This window comes from Rutilus rutilus, assembly GCF_951802725.1.
Source record: "Rutilus rutilus genome assembly, chromosome: 14".
NCBI classification, from domain to species: domain Eukaryota; kingdom Metazoa; phylum Chordata; class Actinopteri; order Cypriniformes; family Leuciscidae; genus Rutilus; species Rutilus rutilus.
In genome coordinates this window covers 16,876,814-16,893,327 of record NC_140219.1, presented here as the reverse complement: position 1 = coordinate 16,893,327, position 16,514 = coordinate 16,876,814, and the positions used below count along the sequence as shown (strand labels likewise).

The window sequence follows — 16,514 nt, the reverse complement described above, 5'->3', positions numbered from 1 at the left end:
CATTGATTGACTGCAAACCTGATAATCACATTAAGGGAGTGATAAAAGAGAACTTATGGAAATGATTATGCAATATCAACACCATAAAACCAGTAGAATGATGTTCTACTATTTGCTAACACAGCATACGCTTAATGGACATCTGTGCATCCAAGCAATATTGTGCTTTGATGTTGCTTCACCATAATAGCTTTCAATTATAGATCCAGATAAGAAAGATGAATCAGTAGTTATAAAGTGTTATTTATAGTGACATGACAGCTGAAATGGCATTCCTAGTTGTAACAGTATGATAAGAATTAAAACTGGGTTGGAAAACATTGTTTTGGTGGTGGAAACTTGAAGGCTACCAAGTTGTTCTGCTACAATCAATTGTAGTTCTTAGAGCTCTGATGGTTTAACAGTTCAGAGAAATGCAAGGTGAAGAAGAAAAGATTGAAGTACTTTTGAGCTCAGTGATTCTGATTTTGCAGAGCAACAGAGAAATGATTACACACCGATTCACTTGCTACTGTTATGACAAGATTTACAGAGTTGTTCCTCCCTAGAGGAAAAAAACTATAATGGCTTCCTTTAAACAGCACAAAAAAAAAAGAAAAAAAAGTTACCTCTACCTTTGCCAGGGAATGAAAATGAGCTTGTAGAACACAATGCTGACTTCCAACATGCTTTTCACTTGCAACAGAGTCATTCTTAACTTTTTATCAACATTTCACACTGTTATTCTTGGTTTGTAATTAATGCTATAGTCAGGATTCTATGTCACACTCTGCATTTGTAAACGCTGAGTTAATATGCTTATTTACATATTTATGAGGTTAAACACATTGATTGGACAAGTACAACATGCAACAAGCACACAATCGGTTCTAAAAACCACTTGCCCATCAGTGCAAATGCATATCTGCACTTGTTAAGTCTGGTCGTTTGCTATAATTGTTCAACAATAACGATTTCCTTCAGACACACTAAAAAGTTGTGTGAATGTACAAAACTGAATGAATAAGATAACCACTGAGGTGTTTATGATTGGTTGCCCATTAAATATAACATCAAAATGTTTCAGTGTATAATCTTAACATTCAGATTTCACATGGGTCAAAAGAAGTGTGAATTACTGGCAAAGCTAGAGTAAAAAACAGTCTGTAACCGAGTTTTAAAAGGACGTTAAAGCCAGTGTTAAGTGGGGTAAGAAAAGCCTACAAGTATTTCTACATGTGCTGATGCACTTTCGCCAACATTTCATAACAGTTACATCACAGCAAAAAGAACTAATAAAGAACAAGCCTGAAAATATTTGTTTCAAACTAGGTAGAAATTATTCTTAGAAAGGGGTGCTTGCTTCCCGTCCAATAAAATGTTATTGAATTCTGAAAGTGGATTGAAATCTATCTTATCCTGTTGTTGAACTAAGATGTTTGATGCAAACAGACAGCTGTTGAAATGCAAAACCAGTGCTGGTTTTACAGGCCTGTCACATTCAGAGCCCACCCAGGGGAAATGCACACAGATTTTCTTTCACACTCCAATCCTCGAACACGCACACGGCTCCATCAAGTTGTGTGGAAAAGCCAGTGTCAATAGGTATCCTGGTCTGTTACGGTGATGATACAAGATCTGTAATGCTCTTCCCTGTCTATATGAATTAAGCAGCAACACCAGAACTATTCATCTTCAAAAGTAAGACAAAAAACCCCAGCATTTTTCTATGCTGTATTTCCAGGTATCAATACATAATGAATGAGAAACTATCATTGCTTCCTTTCAAACAATGGATAATTATCTTGTTAGCTCACTGGGGTCCAAAACATGTTGACTTTCACTGTATGAATATATATTCATCAAAATCTCTTTTGTATTTTAACAGAAGAAATAAAGTTATACAGGTTTGGAAATTAGAGTAAATTGCAATTTGAGGTGGTAGCTTTGGTAAATGTCCACCATGAATGCGATCTTTTCCTATCTTCTATGTATGCATGCATGCATGTATATGCAAGGATTGGCAAATGACTTATTTATCCCTCCACAGTCTGGATGACAGGTCCCATCACAAGCAGCAGTTAATGCTGAATGATGTTTCAAGAGTCACTGGAAGAGTAATGACTGAACCAATGGGGTTTTGGAAAGTTCTGGGGAACAGCTTTAACCCCTGAGGTGTGTCAGGAACCACAAGAGATAGTAATCCGATCACTCTGACATCCATAACTGAAGGAAGGAGCAGAACAGAGAGAGAGAAAGAGATAAAAAAGAATCTGTTTAGATCATCAAAATTCAATATGTTTGACTAAGACTCTGTGTGACTTGTTTATAATAGGCAGGAGGAAAAATTTGGAGTGGAAAAAAGAAGACAACTGATATAATTTCTCTCTGTAAACATGACAGGGGCTGCTTTGATGTCTCTTTCTCATGTTGTGATTAAATGCACTCTGGGGAGGAGATGTGAAAGACAATACACAAGTCACTTTTTAAACAGACAAACTTTGTGCACGTCCCAAAAAAAGATAAAAGAAGTATACCAAAATTTGCGCTCGACACGCAGAAACCTGGAATGCCCCGCAAACTATTGCCCGCTTTAAGAATAGACACCTTTGTCAATGTTAGGGAGGCAAAGCAAGATCGCTCATGCTCTCCGGAGTTGAGGAGCATTTTGTGTGAAAGATATCCAAACAAAAGAGCCTGAGGCCCGTGGAACAGTGTTGAACACCTCAGATCTGTTTGCAGCACAAGCCTAAACCCTTTATGGATTCAGTTATATAAACAGATCAGGGTTGGCTACAGCTGCCAAGGTCTTTGAAGTCCCTTGAAACGAGAAAGAATGGGCCTTTCCTCAGCATGTTGCAGCATTTGCCCAGCTGACTGACAGCTTCTTGTCAAGCTCTGTATTAATGTTTATAATTCTCTTTATAAACTGGTTTCTGGTGTTAAGGCAGGCCCTCTATTGTTGAGGCCTATGATTGTAAGCTGTTAGAAGTTATTGGAAGGAGGGAAAAGGTGCATTCCTGTTCTCAAAACGCTAATGTAACAGGAGCAGATGTAGCTGGTCTTCTTAGGCCCCATCCACACTACTGCGTTTTAGTTTAGAAACGGAGAATTAAAACGAATACGATCTCCGTCCACACCAGCGTTTTAGCTGCGTATTAGAATTGATCTCCGTCCACATTAAAACGACTGAAAACGCGGATCACGTGACACCCGGATCACGGGATTCACATACACTGGGCATGCGCGTGCCGGTGTAAACCTAGAGATCTTTCAAACATTAGACTGTAAAAAAATGCTTTCAAACATCAAAATGTAATTTATTAATATGTATTTGTGTCAAAATGACATATAAACATATTTTCCTATTCTATTTTGCCTGGAAACGCTTCCAACACGCTTGCGTCGCATGAAAAATAGGCGTCGGTTCTATTTCTAGCATGCACGCGTTTACCACGCGAGCAGCGCCTGAGACGCGGCAGTTTCTTACTGTAAGAAACTGTTCCAGCGGGTGGAGTTTACTGGTACTGAATATTACCTGTGTATTCTCCATGACTGATGACACCCAATCATAGAGCCGAGCGTGAGCCTCTGCGTCATCGTTTCTAAAGTCCTCCGTTTTGACCCGTCTTCACTAAAACGCCCTCCGGAGATTCAAAACGCAAAACGGGGTCGGCAGCGTTTCTAAACTTCTCCGTTTTAGGTCTCCGTTTTTGCCGTTTTAGTCTGGACGGGAGGTGCAAACGTAGCAAAAGGTCTCAGTTTCTTACTGGAAAAGACATGGATCATCAGCCTCATGGGCTTCAGTCAGCTCTGCATCATTCACAGTTAAATTAAGAATATCAATCCAATTCAAAATAACACTTTAATTCCAAATTAATTTAAATTTCAAGGTGGCAAACAGGATGCAACATTTATTAATTTACATTAACATTTAACTTACCACGTTATCAGCAAACAACTTTGTGGAGAATATGAGTGACAAATTCACATACATTATGATCTGATATACATGATCTGTTTTGTTGAAAAATTGGAAAACCCTCCATTGGGGAAGGTTTCCTGAGGTTTTAAAATTTCCTGAGGTGCATGGTCAATTCAAAGCATATTCCCTCATTATTAAAATAGAACCAATGAATTTTGTACAACCCTGCTTTTTGTAATATCAATTTTACTGAATTCTGCACCTCAAAACTCCAACAAACCACTTTACATTGTGCTGTTTCAGTGAATCACAATAAGACTACTGACCAAAGAATCATAAAAGCCTGTTCTTCATTAAGATTTTCCATTAAAAAAAAAAGTAAGAAGACCGCATTGCTTGCAGCATAAATTATGACTGATACTTAAACAAGGAACAGTGCGTTTTACAATCAGTTTAACGAATGAGCTCTTAAAACAGAACAGGGTGATTATAAACCACAGCATGCCACCGAGAAACAATCCGGACATAATTTCTTGGGGAAAAAAAAATGTTAAACAATACGTGAGGAATTTCTGTAGGTAAACAGCTTAATACTAAATATAAGGAACAGGAAAACTAAAGTTTTGTAATGCTTGTTCAATCGTTACTGTATTTGTGCACTTCATGTAGGGTGTTTGATGTCATTAGATACTGAACCTCAGCCTTATCGCTAAAACTTGCCTTGTTTGATTTTTGAAATTTAGGCTTAGTAGGGATTGAGAGAGGTTCTGTGTCTGTGCTTTGAGATGACCTCATCTCTGGGTTAAATAATGTCATATAATGATCAGAGGCTGGCCCCTTGGGTGCATTACCTCAAACATGACTTTTCCTTGACCCACTTCTCTTTTTTCCCCTCTTCCCTCTCTCCTGAGGAGAACGCTACACTGATTAAGGTAGGAAGCTGAGCATGAATAAATAAGGGCTCACAGTGCTACCATTGTGCCTTGTTCACATGTTAGACCTCTGACTGAGCCTGGAGTTTAAATATTAACCTGGCAGCGGTAGAAACAAAGACGGCACAGACATTCAAGAGTGCATGCGTCAGCATGTGGGCAAGTGCATAAATAAAAACAAAAACAGAGAGAAACATATTCCTCAAACGCTGCATGATGCATTACTTGCATCATACATATGTAACAATTAATTATGCTAAAATTGACCACAAAGGAGACTCAAAAGGAATGAAAGGTATTTTGAAGGTCCAAAAAACATTGGACCCCATGCACTGACTTTTATCATATAGACACTCTGTTCCTCAGAAGTCATAGGTTTGGAGCAACATGGATAGATCACCCATAAATGTCATTTACTTACGTTTAATTTGCCAATGCACATTTAGAAAAGCACACTAAACATTTAGTCTTCACTCAAAGAGACATGCAGTGAGGAAAAAGTTACTTTTGAATAGTCTGTTGCAGTAAGCCCACTTAAATCAAAGCTCCAGCCTACTGCTTTTTGCAGTCCCCTCCGATCAGGTTGTAATATGTTTTGGGTTCAGAAACTGCGTACAAGAATGAGCATTACAATCAATCGAGCACATAAAAACTCTTTCAAACCTCCTGTTGGAAATTTGGCATAATAGCACTACATTTCACTCAATTCATATCTCCCAGTTGTCTGGCAGAAGGCCTTGATGTCTGTATTCATTTCACTCTAGAAAGTTCATGCTAGACATCTATGCTAGTGCCCGTAACAGCATTTAACAACATAAAGTGCTAATGTTTCTGATTCCAAGGGACTTGTTCAGGCGCTGTCTGTGTTTTAATCCCCCATATGTCGGGAGCTGACTGCAGCCGGCTGGTGAAACTGTACCCCACGCTTACCATTCTCCCCCCTTTGCATGCTGATTTTACCCCCCTGCTTTTAAGTTGCTCTTACATCTGCTCAGGATTAAGGGTTTGCGGCAGTAACTACAGGTGCTGTAAATTCCAGTTCTGGCCTTTTCATATTTATTGCTTTAAGGTTTACAGTTGGGAAGCACAGAAAAGGATAGAAAAGGAGAGTGAGGGGGGAGAGAAAAGTGAGGGGAACGCAGCATGGGAATTTATCATACCATTAAAAAATAATTTGGCTTCAAAAGCGTCGACTTATTTGGAATGTTTCAATCTGCAGTGCAGATGCTCCGTATGGAGACTCACCGCAGGAGGTTGATGCTTTGACTCAATGAATTGTTTGGTTCCTGTCGACCATTTAGCATCATTTAAGTGGCAAACCTTTTTCCCTAATATACTGAATTCTTTTTACAATACATATTGAGTGTTTATGTTCACAATCTTACACCGATTAGGCCTATGCTTGCCAAACGGTATAAATTCATGTAAATGCATCAGACCTTTTTATTTTGTATTTTGGAAATCCATTCACTTATTACAGCATCTCATGCGATTAATCTGCAGAAAAACATCAAGGTTTCAGTCAAGGTCAAAATCAACAGGCAAGTGATTGGCATCACGACTGAACCCCATGACATTGACCATCACACACATTAAGTCCTTTTCAACACAGGTCACAAAACACACTCCAACCTCATTGACACTCACAAGTACCTCCCCCCAATAATGATCTTTCACTAAATACAACAAAGACGTTGCATGTCATTTCATAGTGCCATTGAACTCTAAAAGAGACAGTTCAGTCCACCCTCCTTTTGTGTTACACAGGAGAAAATTGCTTACACAGGTTTTGTAACAACATGGGAATGTTCCCTTTTAAAAGTAAATTTTAGTGGTTTACCCCTTTAATATGACTAATTACTGTACTGTACTGAACATTTGTCTCAGTCTTTTTACAAATAAATTGTGGTAAAGAGCAAGTTCAAATGAAGCTTGGATAAACTAAATTCTTTTAAATGCTGTGAGCATAAGGTTGCTGTTGTGTCATCACATGCGGAGTAACAGAATCCCACAAGGCACTTCACCAAGGCCTGATTAAGATCCTAACAGGCCACCAAAACCTTCCCTCTCCACAGCTCACAGAATGAGGCTCATCCATTAACACGTCCTCTCTGAGAGCTCCGTAACATCCGCACATGCTATCGTATGGCCAAACATCGACACTGAACTAACCCACTTGGTGGGTGGGTGAATGTGAGTGTGTATGAATGTGTTTAAGAAGCACTTGCTCAACAGGAAATTTGATTCTGAAGTTAGCATGACTGTTCCCTCTGTCTCTCTTCGTAAGCTTTTTCTAATGTCTCACTTCATGTGGTTTATACTTCTGAACGTCTTTGACTGTGAACTTGAGCTCATCACTGTTAAAATGATTATAAGATCAGGTATCATCATGGTGCGACTATTTTTCTTCAAGACCACTTTACTCACGCTTTATGCCAGTTCTAAAATTAACAGTAACAACTGGGAAAATAAAAGCATGTGGAGCCGAGACACACTGTCATGCTGATTCCCACAGCCATTATGGTGATCTACAGTTCACCTCTGTTCTTTGAAGACTTGTTTTTGTAGCCAAAGTAAAAAGCAATTTTGCCTGGACTGGTGGGTAAAATTAAAACACAGAAAGTTGATAAGAGTATAGTAAGGGGCACTTTTATTATTATTTTGTCAAGTATACAAATCACTGTAATTTGTAAGAGAAACTCACAACCAAAAATAAATTCTGTCATCATTTACTCACCATCATGTCATCCCTTCCTGTATGACTTTCTGCTGTGGAACACAAAATACATTCTGAAAAACATTGGGGTCCAAACCACATTAGATCCCATTAACTTTTGTAAGGACTTGCTTAAAATGCACAAGAAAATCAGTCATACAGGTTTGAAAAGACATGAGGGTAAATAAATGATTTAAATTTTTGGATGAACCATCCCTTTAAAACCCTTTCGCACGTACGATCACACCGGTGTGATCAGTCTAGGCTGGTCCCTGGAGCACACCGGTGTGATTAGAACGGTCAGTGCATCACGTGATCAACTGCTAAATTCAAATGTGCTTTCGCGCATTGGCTGGCGCTGAGCCAGAGACAGGCACGCTCAGAGCTGTCATATCACAACCTTTCAGTGTTTTCAACCACATGTTTATTTTAGGTTTCAGACATATAAGTACTAAAAAAAAACCAATACATTTAGAGTTTGTAAAATACACACTGATGTCAAAGGAAGAGGCAATAATAATCCTTTCCATTATAATTAGTTATATTCATATCAGATACACATTGTGTAAGTAACTTTAAAGTAGAGCCCGACCAATTTATCGGCAGGCCGATATTAGGCATTTTCCAAACTATCGGTATCGGCATTTATAATGGCCGATAAATGAATATTTCAAAAATAAAATAAAAACGGACGAAACACCCATCAACCATGCCATGAGTGTTGGCGTTGTATAGTTTGTCCACCAGAGGGCACTCTACACCGTCCCTGTTGGCAACACTCGTGTATAACGCGCCACACATCCTGCAACCTGCTGATCCAGCCAGAGTCGGGCAGAGAGAACCAGTTATCCGCGAGTGAGATCATCGGTGAAGTGTGTTCATGGTGAGTTGGTCACGAGACATACATTGCTTGAATAACAATTAAAATAACATCCCCATCAGTTCTCTTAACTCAAATAAGCATGACAAAATTCGTGACTATCATGTCCAGTTTTGCTGCTGTTAAATAAGCCGAGAGTGAAGCGGAATTAGCAAGTAATTACGTTACGTTGTTACAGTGTAGTTGACTGACTGTCCTTTTAACTTTTGACAATGTGACTGAAGTATTTCTATAATAGCGTGACAGTTATAGCAATGAGACGTATCATCTCTCCTTGGCCTGTTACATTGAAAATGTATGTTTTACAATTTGCAGTATGACGTTATCCATTGCTAAATTATGGCTCATCATAGACTAGCTAACCACAAAGCTAGCTAATGCCACTATCAGTGGAAGACCGCTAACGTTAACATTAATGAGCCTGGAAACCACAACGAACTTATTCTGCCTAAATAAAGTAATGATTACTGTATTTATAACTAGCATCTCTCTAGTTACAGTCCCTGCATTGTAAAATGTAAGTTAGACTTGCGAGGAGTGAACATTTAGACATAGAGAAACGTAGCTTGTGCATAAAAGTTAGCTTTTCTTTTACACGTGTGTGAAATCCAATGACGCCAAGTGTGCGTTGCAGACTGTCGTCCAGCCGCAGCATTAACGAGTCACATAATGGATTTAGATCGCTAAATAGTAGGTTTTAGAAGGCAGGCAGCAACTGATGATTGAAAATGGTTTGATGTAGCTTGATGGAAAGAATTTAAAAAGTGCAGGTAAAGGGATAAGCAAGCTGACATTGTAATTATAAGGCAATGTAGGGACTAATTATTACACATGCACACAAACATTTAGGAGTGACCTTTATCTTGTTTAATGATCATATAAATGATGATGATGATAGTAATAATGTCATCATTTTATATTTTGATGTTCCTCTGTTCTGTTGTGACAATAAAATATATATTTTTTTTTTTATATCGGCCGATATACAGTGCTATGCATAAGTTTAGGCAACCATGCTAAAGTTGACTAAAAAGAGGAATAAAAAATCATATTTTGCAAATTTAACTTAATGCCTTATTTTAAAAAATTAGGAAAAATCCAACCTTTAAGGACACCAATTTTCTTTGTGAATGAATAATGTATCGTAAATAAATAATTGTTCTTCCTTAAAAAACAGGGTGCATAAGTTTGGGCACCACTATGTTAAATTCCCATAGAGGCAGGCAGATTTTTATTTTTAAGTATATTTTTTTTTTTTTTTTTTAGGATACTATGCATCCTGATAAAGTTCCCTTGGCCTTTGGAATTAAAATAGCCCCACATCATCACATATCCTTCACCATACCTAGAGATTGGCATGGAGTACTTTCCATAAGATCATCTCTCAATGCAAATCAAACTAGCTATTAGGCTAACTGAAATAAAATCATGCCAATCTCTAGGTATAGTGAAGGCTATGTGATGATGTGGGGCTATTTTAATTCCAAAGGCCAAGGGAACTTTATCAGGATGCATAGTATCCTAAAAAAAATAAAAAAAAAATACTTAAAAATAAAAATCTGCCTGCCTCTATGGGAATTTAACATAGTGGTGCCCAAACTTATGCACCCTGTTTTTTAAGGAAGAACATTTATTTATTTACGATACATTATTCATTCACAAAGAAAATTGGTGTCCTTAAAGGTTGGATTTTTCCTAATTTTTTAAAATAAGGCATTAAGTTAAATTTGCAAAATATGATTTTTTATTCCTCTTTTTAGTCAACTTTAGCATGGTTGCCTAAACTTATGCATAGCACTGTATCGGAATATCGGATTTTAAAACCAACAAATATTTGTATCGGTATCGGCCTTCAAAATCCTTTATCGGTCGGGCTCTACTTTAAAGTTTACTCTATTCTTCCCCCAGTTCACCAGCCACTTACTTTTATGTATTTCGGGAGAAGTGGATGAATTCACTTGTTGTAAATCCAACAGATCCGATTCTCTGAACTGCGTCTGCGGCACAAACTAACATGGCGGCGCCCATCGCGCATACAGCTCAACTAACGCGATCGTTATAAAGGTGTTTAAACAACAAAACACTTCCACTTGCATATATTTGACAATTGGAATATCAGATATTTCATGCCATATCTAACAAATTTGTGAATATTTTGAATAAAAAAGGAAAAATGACATAAAAGCAGATCATCATTCATTCAGCTCTGTTGTTGCTGTGGTGTGTCATGTGACAAGCAATAACGCGTCACCTTGGAAACCATAAAGTGACACATTCTAAATAACGGTCGCCTTGGAAAAACTCACGCTGGGGGGTCAGCCAGAATATTTTAAACTTACGTGTGAAAGGGTTAAAAAAAATTTTTTGGGCCTAACTCTCCATTTCAGACAAAGTTTGAATAGTTTAAACTTATTACAAGTAGTAGTTGTCTCTGCTTATCAACGTAAACTGGGAGACATTTTAACATTACACATGTCAAGGGAAAGTGAGGGAGACCTCGTTGCTATTTTAAATACCATGCTAGTCTAAAAACAATAGTATCTGAGTTGAATTACTTTGGATGAGGGGAAGATACAAGAATTTAAATGTCCCTGTTAAATCTAGCCAACAATAGTAGGACCAAACATGGCTAAAAAAAATCTTTGTGGCTTTTCTCAAATAAAGTGTTTCCATTTGTGTTTGTGAAATGAACTTAAATTAAACTTCCGACACGTCAGCTGCTTGCATACTTGTGTTTGCGGTTCTGGCCACACACACACACTTGCTCATATTGCATGTAGACCACATCCTTTAAGAATTTGGTGAGGTCTTCAATTAAGCAAAACACGTGTGCGTATTATTCTCTAATGGATGTCTGGAGTACTGCCTGCCTCATGCTTACTTTCACCACAGAGCTCTGTTTACATAGTTAGGCACGGCTTTGGTTCTCTGTAACTTCGCTTTAACCAGAAGGGCCTTGAATTAGACATGACATCATCTGTGAAATAGCAGAAGACAGTCAGCAATCAGAATAATAGTGTATCTATGACAGGTAGATATTGGGTTTTCTCATAAAATGTAGGCTCAGTGTAACCGCATCCTTCCTTATAAAAGGAAGTGTTCTTGTTATTGGTGCTTTTAAACATTTTTGCTTTACTGCCTAATAACATTTTTGATCAATTCAACTTTATAAACTTGCGGTGGAAATTGTAATAACATATCAAGGTCTGTTACACCAAACACTTTGTGAAGAACAGATACTTGCAAAACAGTGCTAAGGAAAATTTGTGCTTTTTTTTTTCAGTCACTAATTCAAAATCTAAAATATAAATGCACTGATATGGAATATTTTGACATACATATTTATATTTTGAAGTCAATAACTAATATGCATTTACCAGAATTATATATATATATTAGTCTACATTTTGTGATACTGCATAAAAGGAAAAAAAAAAAAAGGAAAAAATACTTAAAGGGGTCATATAATGGTACATGCACTTTTACAAGTTGATTGTACTGAAATGTGTGTTGGCAGTGCCTGTACACAACCATCATAAAATGATAAAAATCCATCCAGTGTTTTTTTTTTTAATCTTCATATGTTTTCCCCCCCATCTCAAATAAAGCTGTTCGATTTTGTGACGTCACAAAATCGACGCCCCTCCCATGATTGTTGATTAACAGCAGCGTTTCAACACAGACCCGCCCTCGCTCGTGAGCGAGCTGTCAATCATAGTCCGCGCGGACCGGCGCGGTCATTGTTGATACGCTGGGTGGTGTTCTGTTCTTGGGTGTACTAAGGAACACAGCAGTCATTTTGATGTTCCTAAATCCGAACCGCTGAAGAGGCAGTGGCTGAGTTTGTTTTCAAAGGGAATATTCCCCACGATCAACGTCAATGCTTTCATGTTTGCGCGAATCATTTCACACACCAGACTGCTTTACAAACGAGGCTCAGTAATGTTATAAAGCTGGTTTTGCTAAGAAGCTGCTCCTGAAAAAAGGATCGGTACCAACTATTCGTGTTCCTGCTGCACCTCCAGAAGAAGAAGTGAGTGTAAAGTTTTATTAACCTTTATATTAATATTTATATTAATCTTTGCAAATCGCTTGCTGCACGCTTCACGATGAATGCGGCTGTTTACACTCAGGGTACATTACGGCATGTTTTCTATGTACGACGTTCTCAATATAATTCATAATCCCAAGTTTATAATGAACAACGCGTTATGGTTATTGCGTTAAACGGTGTATGCACAGAACAGAGGGGCGGGGTGAGCAAAACTCATTATCATTTAAAGACACATGCACTTAAACGGCGTGCTGAAAACAGAGCTGTTTTTGACCAGGTAAAATAAGTGTTTTCTTACAATACTAATGAGAATTTTTAATTAAAGTATATTACAAACTTTTAATTTAGACCCTAAAGAATCATATTAGCTTGTACAAAAATGGCATTATATGACCCCTTTAATTTGAGAAAAATGTAACTTTTTTATTCTACAATCCTTTAACAAATGTAGGCCCTAATTGGGATTTAAAAAATTGGAATAAAGAAATGACACCATTTATATTACGTATTATTAATTAAATTAATATTAACAAAAGATAATTTATCATCTCAAATCAGCTAGGGCTACACGATTAATTATGAAATCGCAAAGGCTGCGATTATTGTTTATGCACAGCTTGTCAGGCTCTGTGGTCCGCAGTTAATGCTGCTTCATCTGAAAGCACTGCGAGTTTTTAGTCGCTTATAACGTGCATTTGAAAAAGCAACATGCGTCAAACATCTTTCCAAACATCAGAAGCATTTATGAACCTCTTGTCCAACAAGACAACATTTAATAAATTAAAGCATTTCAATCTTCTGTTTATTCAGCTACAGTGATAGTATGATTTGTGGAATGACATGTGTTGTTGTCTACTTCTGCAGCGGGTCATTTGAGTTTCTGCGCGAGAGCGTCCTCTGGGTTTCAGATGGAGCAGCATTTACTACCTATCAGCCGTGCTGTACTGACAAGCTGCGCATAAAATAATCGTAGCCTTTGCCAAATCGCGTGTGGTTTCATTTCGATTAATTGTGCAGCCCTAATGTCAGCCTATTTTATTGTTTGATTGATTTTAAAATATGCATTGCTTTGTGCAACATTAGCCGCTTTTCCACTGTCGGGCCAGTGCGAGCCAGGGCTTGCAATGTGCCAGGAGGGACCAATAGCCTTGGACCTCAAGTAGATGACCACAGCGGCCAATATTAAGCTGCATTCCCACTGTCGGGTCAGTAGCCCCACAGTACTACCCTAAAACTCGCCCTTAAAGCAACACCAAGTAGCTTTTGCTCTCGGGGTCCCCCTACAGTTGGGAAACAGTATTGTCTTCTACTGTGGTCGTAAAATCTGTCATGGTAACACCAGGGGATACACGTGCATTTGTTGACAAGCACCCCGAACTCTGCAGGAGGAGTTCTCACGTCTTGGACTGCCTGCGTTGCGTGTGAAACGTCTTCATCCCAGGTACAATGGCATGTCATATGAATATAATTTCATGGGTTTTATTTTTTACAAACGCCAAAAGATCGCATAGCTCACGTTTACAAGCCAGCGTCATTATAGTAGCCTATTGGCTACTGTTTTACAGAATGCTAATTCAATTCAATGTTTGTGTGGTAGGTAATAGCCATATATCGTCAATATTATCAAGCTACCATAGATGAATCTGCAAAGTTGAAAAATTGATTTGCATTATAGCCTGAGGAAAGACACTTTCACCAGAAAAATAAATAAACATGACTATCAGCCTGCAGTCATTAGGCTACTTAGCCTAAAAGATAATTTTGTCCGTCTAATCATGTATTATTTACTTGCAAGAATGTAGCTCCTACCAAACTTGTACACGCCGTTTAGACATAGGCTTACTTCTGACTCTTTTTTTTTTTTTTGTCCGTTGCTGCTTTGACAAAAACATACGCACGAAAGCTGGAAAACAAACGCTGGTTGGCCTCTCACGTCCAAATTTGAGGAAGTGGTGGGGGAAGTGACGTATGCCGTAAAGCAGTCGAATTTTGCAGTTCTTTTTGTGCGTGGGTTACTACCCGAACCCCGAACTTACGTAGTGCCAGTAAAAGCGATACAGACCCCGTCAGGCTATGGCAGACCTGTCATTCAACCTATTGTAAGTTGATGTACCATCACAAGGGTCTTGGAAATATATTATGAAGGTTGAAAAGCTACATAGTGTTGCTTTAACACATATCATCAGCATGGGGAAAGCCAGGCTAGCTAGATTGTAGAATTTGGTATTTACTTAAATGATTGACACTATAAATTGTTTTACAGTGACAGTTATTTATTAATTTGTGTCAGGACTGCACATCAACATGTTGAATCAAACCGTATTTATCATAATTTCACAATGAGAGAACACACATACTTGTACCTGCTTCTACCTGCTTCCATTTACTTGTGACCACAGAAATGCACAAACCAACTCCATTAAGGGTTTTAAGTCTGAAGGCTTACACATTTAGAAACATTATCATACATTTACGTCACATTTCTTTAGAAAGAATGAGCATTTCTATTCATTTTCCACAAAATGATGCGATCTGAGGACGTTTGAGAGATATCTTCCCTCTCTATACTGTTATCCTTTTAGCCAGAGCAACAGAGGGAGCTCACGGACAGAAAACAGGAGTAATGAGTTATACAAGTTTACAGAAGTATGTATAATTTATGACATGCGGATGCACTGCAGAAATCAGGTATCAACAAAGGCGTGGGAAAGAGATGGATGAAACCTGAAACCAAATAAATACACTTATTGTTTAAGCTAAGCTCTTTAAGCAGTATCTGGTATTTTCCATAACCATGTGCATTTATTATGGCAATGGTAAGCATAAGTAGCCTTTAGAATCGCATGTACATTTCTGCCTCATACAGTGATCAGATTCCTCATATGAATGCAATCAGAAGTTATTTTAGACACTCGCTGGTGTTTGAAAGTGAGTTCAACTGAAATTGTATTAAATTTGTTAAATGCTTATGTTAGCAGGTAGTCTGTTATGAAGCATGAGAATTGAGCAGTGGTGTTGACCCTCTCCTGACTCAGATCAACTTTGTTCATGACCAGTCCTCAAGCCCCAGTTGGCCCACTTTGGACCAAGGTATTCGGAGCGCTATAAAACCCTGGCCGCCGGACCAGAGTGACATTTTTCCCCAGTCCTAAACCAAAAAAAAAAAAAAGTACATGCCTGGAAATGCCTTATACCCAGAAGTAGTACTAGTCCATAAATGACTGAGCTAATTAAGGGCCATGTGTCAGCCGAGTTCTCACCACACAAACCAGCTCATGCTTAGCCGGGAATCCATTCTCATCAGGGTGGGTGGCCACATTTATGTCTCGAAACCCCTCTAATCTCATATTGACCTGCCAGAGTGAAAATCTTCTGAGGATAAACTTTCATATAATAGCAGAAATCGCTGGCTAGAGACGACACCAGCTGCCACAATAGATGAATTCCATGTCTGCTGGTACTAAGAGCAAATGCTTACCTTTCCACTAAATCTTTATTGCACCCTCTCTAAACACACGAACAAACAGACACGTGTATCTGGCCAAACACCAAAATCAGACACAAGACATCTTCTTTTAAAGGTTTTTTTTTTTCTACCACAGCTGTGCTGGTTCTCTTGTGGAATGGCTGTGGGGCTTTTTGTAATCCCATCTGTGATTTTGGGAGCTGAATGTGTGTCTGTGCGTGTGTGTGAGAGACTGAGCTCTCATAAGCTTTACTGCAGTAATGCAACTCTCCCCAGTAACACTATTCATCTCAAAACACATTTTAAATTCACATATGAGTCTTCATAAAGGACAAACACTGCTGTATAAGACCCTACAGTCTGTTCCATGTTTTACTCCATTTCTAGCTGTCTTTGAAACCAAGAACATTCCGTGCAAACAGCCCCAAAAGAAATTGATGTCTGATGGGCCATAATTATTCAGGATTATAGGATAGGTCACAAAAAGTCATTTACTCACTCTCATCTCATTCTAAACCTGTTTACATTTTTCTTCTGTGAAACAAGATATTTTGAGAAATGT

At 38.3% G+C, this 16,514-nt stretch overlaps 1 protein-coding gene across 2 annotated transcripts in view; it reads right to left on the bottom strand.

The window, feature by feature from the left end:
• The window catches only part of pdgfc (platelet derived growth factor c), a 52,417-nt gene that overhangs the window by 19,178 nt on the left and 16,725 nt on the right, over nt 1–16,514 (bottom strand). The window lies entirely within an intron of this gene.